This window comes from Scylla paramamosain, chromosome 20 (genome assembly GCF_035594125.1).
Source record: "Scylla paramamosain isolate STU-SP2022 chromosome 20, ASM3559412v1, whole genome shotgun sequence".
Classification (NCBI taxonomy): Eukaryota; Metazoa; Arthropoda; class Malacostraca; order Decapoda; family Portunidae; genus Scylla; species Scylla paramamosain.
Window position 1 is genome coordinate 1,469,227 of NC_087170.1, and position 12,500 is coordinate 1,481,726.

Sequence of the window (12,500 nt, forward strand, 5' to 3'; positions counted from 1 at the left end):
ATTTAATAGTAGTAGTAGTAGTAGTAGTTTTATCAGTCACAAACACAAAGATAACTAGTGTGTGTGTGTGTGTGTGTGTGTGTGTGTGTGTATGTGTGTGTGTGTGTGTGTGTGTGTGTGTGTGTGTGTGTGTGTGTGTGTGTGTGTGTGTGTGTGTGTGTATGTGTGTGTATGTGTGTTTGTGTGTGTCTGTCGCCTACAAAGGCGACTTGGGCCTTTGTTGCTGTCCACAGCGTATACTTTGCGTAGGTTAGCTGGCTTGGGCGTGTTTCGGTTGGGAGTCTGGCTTACCCGTTAAGGCGGGGCGCCATGTGCAACCCAGTTGTTCAAGACGTCCTCATTGTCCGTGTCAAAAGAAGAAGGACGGGAGGAAAAAAAAATCGGCAAAACTGCTTGTTGTATGAGAACTTGAGCTGAGACACCAATAAAGGGATAAAAAATGAGTGTCTCAGCTCAAGTTCTCATACAACAAGCAGTTTTGCCGATTTTTTTTTCCTCCCGTCCTTCTTCTTTTGACACGGACATATATATATATATATATATATATATATATATATATATATATATATATATATATATATATATATATATATATATATATATATATATATATATATATATATATATATTCCAAGGAGGAGGCAGTAGACACCTGCCGAAACGATAATTACTCCCAGTGAAGTCTAAAGCACTGTTCAGGGAATGCTGTGAACTTATCATTAAACCCAGCTGTGACCTCACTGAACGTTTCCCTTTGTGTCTCACAACACAAGGGGGCAGTCACAGCCTGCCCTCTAAAGACAACTCTCTTCCTCCACACAAAACTACAAGCACATAATAACAAACACACCCTTCACTCAAAAATTTTAAAATCATCATGGCGACTGCTACACCAGCTTCGGAGTCCCCATCTGGGGAGGGGACCATAAATGTCCCCAGGTCGAACTGCCTTTCTGTCGACGACCCTAAGTGTCTTGATACCCTCCTCAACTTTTTCTTCATTAACTTCTGCAACATTCACGGTCTAAGATCTAATTTTCAATCTGTAGAACACCACCTCTCCTCTTCTAAACCTCATCTTCTTTTCCTCACTGAAACTCAGGTGTCTCAGGCAACTGACAGTAGCCCCTTTTCTGTTCCCTCCTACTTTCTCTATCCTCATTTTCGATCCAAAGGTGGATGCTGCGTTTATGAGCGCAATGACTTAACCTGCTCTCGTGCCCACGCTCTTGAATCTTCCGAGTTTTCCACCATCTGACTACGAGTACAGAGTCACTCTCATACTAAATTTATCTGTGCTGTATACCTCTCACCTAACTCCTCTGATTATAAGAAATTCTTTGACTACTTAACTTCCAAAGTGGAACACATTCTGACCCTCTTCCCTTTTGCAGAGATCTCCATTCTTGGAGACTTCAATGTTCACCACCAGCTTTGGCTTTCCTCTCCCTTCACTGACCATCCTGGTGAACTATCCTACAACTTTGCTATCCTCCATGACCTAGAGCAATTGGTGCAACACCCTACTCGTATTCCTGACCGTTATGGAGATACACCCAACATTCTTAACCTTTTCCTGACCTCTAATCCTTCTGCTTATCCTGTCACCCTTTCTTCTCCGTTGGGCTCCTCCGATCACAAGCTCATATCTTTATCTTGCCCTATCGCTCCAATCCCTTCTCAGGATCCCCCTAAGCGAAGGTGCCTCTGGCGTTTTGCCTCTGCTAGTTGGGGGGACCTGAGGAGGTATTTTGCTGATTTTCCTTGGAATGACTACTGCTTCCGTGTCAGAGTCCCGTCTTTGTGTGCTGAGCGCATAACAGAGGTGATAGTGTCTGGCATAGAGGCGTACATTCCTCACTCTTTTTCTCATCCTAAACCTTCTAAACCTTGGTTTAACACAGCTTGTTCTCGTGCTATACATGATAGAGAGGTGACCCACAAAAGGTACTTAAGCATTCCATCACCAGAATCTCATGCACTTTATATTTCTCCCCGGAACCATGCCAAGTCTGTTCTCCAACTAGCCAAAAACCCCTTCATTAACAGAAAATGTCAAAACCTTTCAAGATCTAACTCCCCTCGTGATTTCTGGCATCTAGCCAAAAACATCTCCAATAGCTTTGCTCCTTCTTCTTTCCCTCCTCTATTTCAACCAGATGGCACCACTGCTATCACATCTATTTCTAAAGCTGAACTCTTCGCTCAAACCTTTGCTAAAAACTCCGTGCCTCCGTGCTTGCACCTTGCCTAGTCAAACCCTTTCAGCTCTGTCTGTCAACATCTACCTTTCCTTCTTGTTGGAAGTTTGCCTACATTCAACCTGTTCCTAAAAAGGGTGACCGTTCTAATCCCTCAAACTACCGTCCTATTGCTTTAATTTCCTGCCTATCTAAAGTTTTTGAATCTATTCTCAACAGGAAGATTCTTAAACATCTATCACTTCACAAATCTGATCGCCAGTATGGGTTCCGTCAAGGCCGCTCTACTGGTGATCTTCTGGCTTTCCTTACTGAGTCTTGGTCATCCTCTTTTAGAGATTTTGGTAAAACTTTTGCTGTTGCCTTGGATCAGACTCTATCAAAAGCTTTTGATAGAGTCTGGCACAAAGATTTGATTTCCAAACTACCCTCCTACGGTTTCTATCCTTCTCTCTTTAACTTCATCTCGAGTTTCCTTTATGACCTTTCTATTGCTGCTGTGGTAGACGGTCACTGTTCTCCTAAATCTATTAACAGTGGTGTTCCTCAGGGTTCTGTCCTGTCACCCACTCTCTTCTTATTATTCATTAATGATCTTCTAAACCAAACTTCTTGTCCTATCCACTCCTACGCTGATGATACCACCCTGCACTTTTCCACGTCTTTTCATAGACGTCCAACCCTTCAGGAGGTAAACATATCACGTAGGGAAGCCACAGAACGCTTGACTTCTGATCTTTCTAAAATTTTTGATTGGGGCAGAGCAAACTTGGTATTGTTCAAAGCCTCAAAAACTCAATTCCTCCATCTATCAACTCGACACAACCTTCCAGACAACTATCCCCTCTTCTTCATTGACACTCAACTGTCCCCTCTTCTACACTGAACATCCTCGGTCTGTCCTTTACTTATAATCTGAACTGGAAACTTCGCATCTCATCTCTAGCTTCTATGAAGTTAGGTGTTCTGAGACGTTTCCGCCAGTTTTTCTCACCCCCCCCCCCAGCTGCTAACTCTGTACAATGGCTTTATTCGTCCATGTGTGGAGTATGCTTCACATGTTTGGGGAGGTTCCACTCATACTGCACTTCTAGACAGGGTGGAATCAAAAGCTTTTCGTCTCATCAACTTCTCTCCTCTAACTGACTGTCTTCAGCCTCTCTCTCACCGTCGCAATGTTGCATATCTGGCTGTCTTCTACCGCTATTTTCATGTTAACTGCTCTTCTAATCTTGCTAACTGCATGCCTCCTCTCCTTCCGCGGCGTCGCTGCACAAGACTTTCTTCTTTCTCTCACTCCTATTCTGTCCACCTCTCTAACGCAAGAGTTAACCAGTATTCTCAATCATTTATCCCTTTCTCCGGTAAATTCTGGAACTCCCTGCCTGCTTCTGTATTTCCACCTTCCTATGACTTGAATTCCTTCAAGAGGGAGGTTTCAAGACACTTATTCATCAATTTTTGACCACTGCTTTGACCCTTTTACGGGACTGGCATTTCAGTGGGCATTTCTTTTATTAGATTTTTGTTGCCCTTGGCCAGTGTCCTTCCTGCATAAAAAAAAAAAAAAAAAAATATATATATATATATATATATATATATATATATATATATATATATATATATATATATATATATATATATATATATATATATATATATATATATATATATATATATATATATATGTATATATATATATATATATATATATTTTTTTATCAACTGTCACAACCTAAAAGCTACAAAAATAATCAAAGTACAGGGATATAATGCCACTTACCTCGTCAGCTGCAGCGGTGGACTGCACGACGAATCTCCAGCGCTAGACAAGGAACACCTGAAACACAATGTGACAGGCAATTACGATACGGATTCCTTACAAGTTACACTGAAAACAAACACTGGCGCCATTAAACTAGCTACCACCTATCTACCACCACGCTAGCTGTATCCACTTGTCATAGAGCACGCCACCTTACATTATAGGAGACCGCAATGCCCACCACCCCTCCCTAACTAGCAAAAGCACTAACAATACAGGAAAAGGACAAAACTTTAATCCTGACAACAACAAACCAAATCATCTCTGCCTGCACTTTCATGCCTTCTTCTCTCATAACCCCTCTTCCTCACCAGATACAATACCACCAAACAAAAAATATGTACCATAACCTCGCTTCTAATCCTGCCCCCATCACCCCTCTCATTACAATCCTGTTATCATCGCCATGATATTCCAGCCTATAAAGAGGTGCCTGCTCCACCCAAAAATGGATTATAGAAAATCAAGAGAGGAGGATTTCCAAAGAGAAATAGAAGATGAATTAAAAAAAAATAGGAGAAGTGACCAGTACATAATTGCAGGACAACAAGAATTAGACACAGAAACAGACTACTGGATAAAAAAAAATATGAAAGAAGCAATGGAAAATCACATCCCAAAAAAGACACATCAAACTGAGAAACACCAAATAACTAACCTATAGAAAAATTGCAATTGTCGTGCTTCTATGTTGCACGATCTTGTCGCGTCCTTAAATCTTTAAGACTGGCCTTTGTGGGTTCAAGGGAATGCGTTTATGTTTTTAAAAAGTTTTATGTTTTTATAAAGTGCACTTAGACGATCATATACGACTTCCGACCTCAAAAGAATAAAAAAAAATAAATAAACAAAAATAAATAAATAAATAAATAAATAAATAAATAAATAAATAAATAGATAATAAAATAAAATAAAATGAATTAAATAAAATAAATAAAAAATATAAATAAATAAATAAATAAATAATTAAATAAAACTGGATTCATGTCACATTAAATAAATTCCATTAAATGTCTCGAAACACTTCACGTTACACTTCCGATCACTTCACACAATTAACTCTCAATGGTAAATCACACCCTACACGTATTCTGCAATTAATATTCAATGATGAAATACGTTCTACATCTATCCAATCCCTTTCTTTCAATATATAACACCAACATTTTACTTGCACTGCATTACAACTGTATGGCTCTCCTTATTGGTACTGTGACAGGCGGCTTGCCCATCTTGATCCTCTTTGGTCTGACAGCTCCGTCTAGCTTGTCTCTGTCTGCTTCTGTCTATTCCCGTCTCCTACACCTCATAATATACACGTGACATCAGAGCGACCTTTTCCCCCAACAAGGCAGCCATTGCTATATGATTAATTTTTCGGTACTTCAAACATATGTTCTTTTTATTTCACCATGCCCTTCAATAAGGTTTTAAGTAACTATATTTATTTTCCCTTACTTCCATCATACAGTTTATTTTTCCATGACTTTCAATAATGTTCATTCTCGATTAACTTCGGTAAATCGTATCTCCATCTAATCAGTAACAAGAAGGCGGCGTTTCCAGTGTCGTGTCGACCGTCCTTATTGTCCACGTCATTTGCTTCCGGTGACCTCTGCCTCCCTTGTGTACTAATTCAGTGATAGTCACCTGGGTATCTCTTCTTGCAATATGCTCCTAATCCCCGGCTCTGTTAGTCTTGTGATGACTCACCGCATCTTGATGTTCTTGATGGTCACGTCTCGTCTCTCACCTATCAGGGTGGTGATAGCTTCTTGTAATATTGGTATCTGCTTTCTGTTTATCATCTTCTTCCCTCATCTATTCTTCCTACTTTCTTATTTCCTTCTTTATTTATTTTTTTACTTATTTTTTGTTTCATTCTACCTTCTTCTTACGTGTTTAATTTCTTCTTGGTGATTCTTGGGTTACAACATGGCCCCCTCCTTATGACGGCGCGTCCTCGCGCGGCTGGTTACTTGGCTGAGTGTTCGTTCCATCATCCGCGGATGTGGTGCAGGGTGTGGGGTTCGGAAAGCCCGCTCCATGCTGCCGGAAACAGGGGAGCCATAGGCGTGGTCCTCACCTACGCCCGCGAACACCCGGGTGACCCCAATAGCCAGCACTGTCCATTGCTGTACATTGCTGTACATTGCAGCTGTCAGACAAAGAGGGTCACAGTACCAATAAGTAGTGCCAGACGGTTGTAATGCAAAATAAAATGTTGGTATGAGTCTGCGTTCCGTGCAATGTTTTTTCTTTCCTTCTTTTTTTTCTTTCTTTCTTTCTTTTTCGTCAATTGAGTCAACATTTTCCTTTCTATCGCTGATAATTTAGATCATAGTAAATGTTTCAAGAGACAATATGTTATAGTGTGGTTCTTAGATCTTTGTTATAAGGGAATTATGTTCTATTTAACTTGACATGAAACTGGTCCATAATTGACCGAGACTATCTATACTGTGACATTTCTAGCTTTTCATCATGGATTCATATCGTCTTCATATAAAAGGCACAAAGATTTTCCACTCTTTATCAACTTGGATTTAGGTGTCACGTTCAGCCAATTCATATCAGGGAAATAATGATCCTAAGGCAAAACTAGCAAACTAATAAGGGAACACCATAAGCTGCGCACTTTCGTTTACATCTGAAGCCTTCCTCATGATTAATTACCACGTCTTGCTCGCGACTAAGTGAATGTAATACTTTGAATTATGTTTATCTGACTTATCAATCACAGTCAGTGAATTGTCTTCTGTGTCGCTATCAGTAATGTTCTTCAGCAATTCAGTTTCCCTTGTTTCCTCTTAAAGCTTTTCTGTAACTCTCATTTCTTTGTGTAGTGGTGTTTATTCTCTGGATTACTGTATTTTATCTGAAAGCAGTATTTAATATCCCTTGTGCTAATATACGTACATTATCTTCAAAACTATGTACACCACTAATCGTTGCCTGTTCATCCTTCCCTACCAACCAGTATAACATCTAGCACAGACTCTTTCACTAGTTTTGTTGTCACCTCTTGTTGAAATCATTATATTGAACTTCCTTTCTTCTTGTATTATCATAAAAAAAAAAGGTCAAGGATACACATCAATATTTTTTTACTTGAACCGTTATACTTCTACCACATTACTCGCAATATAGTGTGCCATATATTCGTGTATTGCGTTTATCTGCAACATCTCAACTCTCCCTACAACTAGCAATTGCAACTTTTGTGTCTTAATTTCCCTGACGACACGCAACTAAACTAATATATTCTAACATTCTCAGCTATCTATGTAATATATTATTTGTGCCTTCTTTACTCTGGTACGTCACTAATTTCTGCATTTCTCCATTAAATAATCACTACACTCTGACTTATGTCACATTTTACCTTCTGACAGTTGAAAATTCTGCATTTGTTATTCACATTAATACTCAGTATTAATATTTTTCACTCAGATTTTCCTGAAACGCTTTTTTTTTTTTTTTTTTCAGGCTAATAATTATATTACATAACAATCATATATCGAATGATTAATCAACATTTACAAATTTGGTAAATTTTTCTCTGTAGCTTCAATCAACTTTTCTTTTGTATCTTCAATCAACTTTTCTTTTGTATCTTCAATCAGTTTTTCTTTGTGGCTACACTATTTTATTTCCTATGGAGTTTCGGTATTTTATTTCCTTTGTGGCTTCAGTATTTTATTTTATCTGTGGTTTTAATTTTTTTTTTTCTTTGTAGACCCACTGCTATAATCACATATCCTTGTATATGTACACGCTCAAACTTTTCCACATCTGGGTACTTGTCGAAACGAAGCTTTCTTCCTTCCATTCCTTCTGAATCGACTAATCCTCAGACAGGATCAGCACATATATCCTCCCCCTTTCTCCTTTCCTCCTTGAAACAAAATTTGACACCTAGAAGGAGTAATTTGTACACTACCACGCCCTTAGGTCAGCAGGAAGTGTGCAAGTTTGCTAGGATCATTAACATAATCTGATGCGTCAGTTTCCCAGAACTATATATATATAGTATTTATATATATAGTATATATATAGTATAGCAACACTCAACTTCATCTAACTTCAACTTGTCTTCACTAAACGTCAAGTTAACATTTCAATAAGCCACATAGGAGAAATTATTTTACTTCATGTCTACTCCAACTTCATTATCATAATTATTCATTTTTTTCAATATAGTTTACATTCTTTATCCTCTTTTTTTTTTCAACTTTCTCAACTTCAGTTCTATACGCCGATTTTCCTTAATAACAATTTCAATATACTTTCATCGATCTGTTTAGCGCATAATAATTTAATTTCTATTCAAAATATGATTTTGGTCAAGTTTAGCAATACATTTTTTTTTATCAATATTATTTCCTTCAATATACATCTCACATCTCCATCATCTATTTTCGTCTAACTAATTATTTATCTTTTATTTGTTTATTATTATTATTTTTATTATTATTATTATTATTATTATTATTATTATTATTATTATTATTATTATTATTATTATTATTATTATTATTATTAATATTATTATTATTATTATTATTATTCATTTTACTTTATTTATTTATTTATTTATTTATTTTTTTATATACTCTTGCTTCATCATTTCCCGGTTCCCTCATTTAATTATATCTTCATGCATTAATCCTTATTTCACCTAACGCACGATTCAATATATTCACAATTGTCATTACACTCACTTCACTATTTCTTCACTTTTTCAATGTACCCACAATTACCAATATCAATATACTCATTAATTATTTACACAATTATCAGTATACTTAATTCATTGTCTCCTCAGGCATCAGTCTATATTGCAATATACATCATTCACAATTACCAGTGTTTCTTCACGCATCAATCAACATTTCAGTATACTCACAATTATCAATATACGCATTTCATTATATCTTTGCGCATCGAGCTACATATCAATATATTCCCAATGATCAATATTCTCATTGTACCATCTCTTCATGTAACAACCTATATTTCTATATACTCAAAGTTATCAAGATACTACTCATTTCATTATTTCAACACACAATTATCAACACACTCATTTAACTTTATCTACATGCATCACTCCATATTTCAGTACACTCACAATTACCAATATATTCATTTCACTCTTTCTTCTTGCATCCATCCATATTTCTCAATAACCTGTTTCAAATACATACATATATATATATATATATATATATATATATATATATATATATATATATATATATATATATATATATATATATATATATATATATATATATATATATATATATATATATATATATATATATATATATATATATATATATATATATATATATATATATATATATATATATATATATATATATATATATATACGAGTATATATATAAAATACACTCACCCTTCACTGAAAAATTTAAAATTATTATGTCAACTCCTACACCAGCCTTGGACTCCTCATCGGAAAAAAAAAACACAAATGTCCCCAGGTCGGACTGCTCTACTGATAAGGACCCTAAGTGTCTTGACACACCTCCTCAACTTTTTTTTTATTGACTTCTGCAACATTTGCGGTCTAAAGTGTAATTTTTAGTCTGTAGAGCACCACATCTCCTCTTCTAAACCTCATCTTTTCCTCACTGAAACTCAGGTGTCTGAGGCAACTGACAGAAGCCCCTTCCCTCCTACTTTCTCTATCCTCATTTTCAATTAAAAGCTGGATGTTGCGTTTATGTGCGTAACGACATAACCTGCTCTCGTGCCCACGCTCTTGAATCTTCCGAGTTTTCCTCCATCTGGCTACGACTACAGAGCCACTCTCAAACTAGATTTATATGTGCTGTATACCTCTCACCTAACTCCTCTGACTAAAAGAAATTCGTTGACTGCTTAACTTCCAAAGTGGAGAACATTCTGGCTCTTCCCTTTTACAGAGATCTCCATTCTTAGAGACTTCAAAGTTCACCACCCGCTTTGGCTTTCCTCTCCCTTCACTGACCATCCTGGTGAACTAGCCTTCGACTTTGCTATCTTCCACGATTAGAGCAATTGGTGCAACACCCTACTCCTATTCCTGATCGTTTTGGAGATACGCTCAACATTCTTGACCTATTCCTGATCTGTACTCCTTCTGCTTATGCTGTCACACTCTCTTCTCCGTTGGGCTCCTCTGATCATAATTTCATATCTGTATCTTGTTCAATCGCTCCAATCCCTCCTCAGGATCCCCCTAAGCGAAGGTGCCTCTGGCGTTTTGCCTCTTAAGTTAAGGGGATATGAAGATATGATATGATTTTCCTTGGAATGACTACAGCTTCCGTGTCAGAGACCCGTCTTTGTGTGCCGAAAGCATAACAGAGGTGACAGTATCTGGCATGGAGGCATACATTTCTCACTCTTTTTTCTCGACCTAAACCTTCTAAACCTTGGTTTAACACAGCTTGCTATACATGATAGAGAGGTGGCCCACAAAAAGGTACTTAAGCCTTCCATCACCAGAATCTCATGCACTTTATATTTCTGCCCGGAACAATCCCAGATCTGTTCTTTAACTAGTCAAAAATGCCTTCATCATTAAAAAGTGTCAAAATCTTTCAAGATCGAACTCCCATTGTGACTTCTGGCATCTAGCCAAAAATATCTCCAATAACTTTGCTTCTTCTTCTTTCGCTCCTTTATTTCAACTAGATGGCACCATTGCTATCACATCTATCTCTAAAGCTGAAGTCTTTGCTCAAACCATCGCTAAAAACTGAACCTTGGAGGACTCAGGACTTGTTCCTCCCTTTCCTCCACCCTCTCACTAATTTATGCTATTAAAATTCTTCGTAATGATGTTTTCCATGCCTTCGCTGGCCTATACACTCGGAATGCTTATGAGCCTGATGGGGTCCCTCCTATTGTTCTCCGAAACTGTGCCTCTATGCTTGCACCTTACCTAGTCGAACTCTTTGAACTCTGTCTGTCAACATCTACCTTTCCTTCTTGCTGTAAGTTTGCCTACATTCAGCCTGTTCCTAAAAATGGTGACCGTTCTAATCCCTCAAACTACTGTCCTATTGTCTATCTAAAATTTTGAATCTATCCTCAACAGGAAAATTCTTAAACATCTATCACTTCACCACCTTCTATCTGATCGCTAGTATGGGTTCCGTCAAGGCCGCTCTACTGGTGATCTTCTGGCTTTCCTTGCTGAGTCTTGGTCATCCTCTTTTAGAGATTTTGGTGAAAGTTTTGTTGTGCCTTGGATATATCAAAAGCTTATGATAAAGTCTGGCACAAAGCTTTGATTCCCAAACTACCCTCCTACGGCTTCTATCCTTGTCTCTGTAGCTTCATTTGAAGTTTCTTTTCTGACCGTTCTATTGTTGTTCTGGTACACGGTTCTATCCTGTCACCCACTCTCTCCTTATTATTCATCCATGACCTTCTAAACCAAACTTTTCGTCCTGTTCACTCCTACTCTGATGATACCACCCTGCCCTTTTATACGTCTTTTCATAGACGTCCAACCCTTCAGGAAGTTAATATTTCATGCAAGGAAGCCACATAACGCCTGACTTCTGACCTTTCTAAAATTTCTGATTAGGGCAGAGCAAACTTGGTATTGTTCAATGCCTCAAAAACTCAATTCCTCCATCTATCAACTCGACACAACCTTCCAGACAACTATCCCCTCTTCTTCAATAACACTCAACTGTCTTTCTCTTCTACACTGAACATCATCGGTCTGTCCTTTACTTATAATCTGAGCTGGAAACTTCACATCTCATCTCTAGGTAAAAACAGCTTCTATGAAGTTAGGCGTTCTGAGATATCTTCGCCAGGTTTTCTCTCTCCCCCTCCCCCCATCTGCTAACTCTGTTCAAATAAACGCCTTGAGTATGCTTCACATGTCTAAGGGGGTTCCACTCAAACCGTTCTTCTAGACAGAGTGAAATTAAAAGTTTTTCGTCTCATCAACTCCTCTCCTCTAACTGACTGTCTGCAGCCTCTCTCTCATCGCCGCAATGTTGCATCTCTAGATGGCTTCTATCGCTATTTTCATGCTAACTACTCTTCTAATTTTGTATGCCTGCCCTCCTCCCGCGACATCGCTGCACAAGACTTTCTTCTTTCTCTCATTCATCCCTTTCTCTGGTAAACTCTGGAACTCCCTGCCATCTTCTGTATTTCCACCTTCCTATGACTTAAATTCCTTCAAGAGGGAGGTTTCAAGACCTTATTATTGTTATTATTGTTATTATCATTATTATTATTATTATTATTATTATTATTATTATTATTATTATTATTATTATTATTATTATTATAATTATTATTATTTCTATTATTATTATTATTATTATTATTATCATTATTATTATTATTATTATTATTATTATTATTATTATTATTATTATTATTTTTATTATTATTATTATTATTATTACTATTATTATTAATAATAA

General features: G+C 37.2%; 1 protein-coding gene across 2 annotated transcripts in view; it reads left to right on the forward strand.

The window, feature by feature from the left end:
• The window catches only part of LOC135110166 (uncharacterized), a 100,543-nt gene that overhangs the window by 75,128 nt on the left and 12,915 nt on the right, over positions 1 to 12,500 (forward strand). The gene's annotated exons all lie outside the window — the stretch shown is intronic.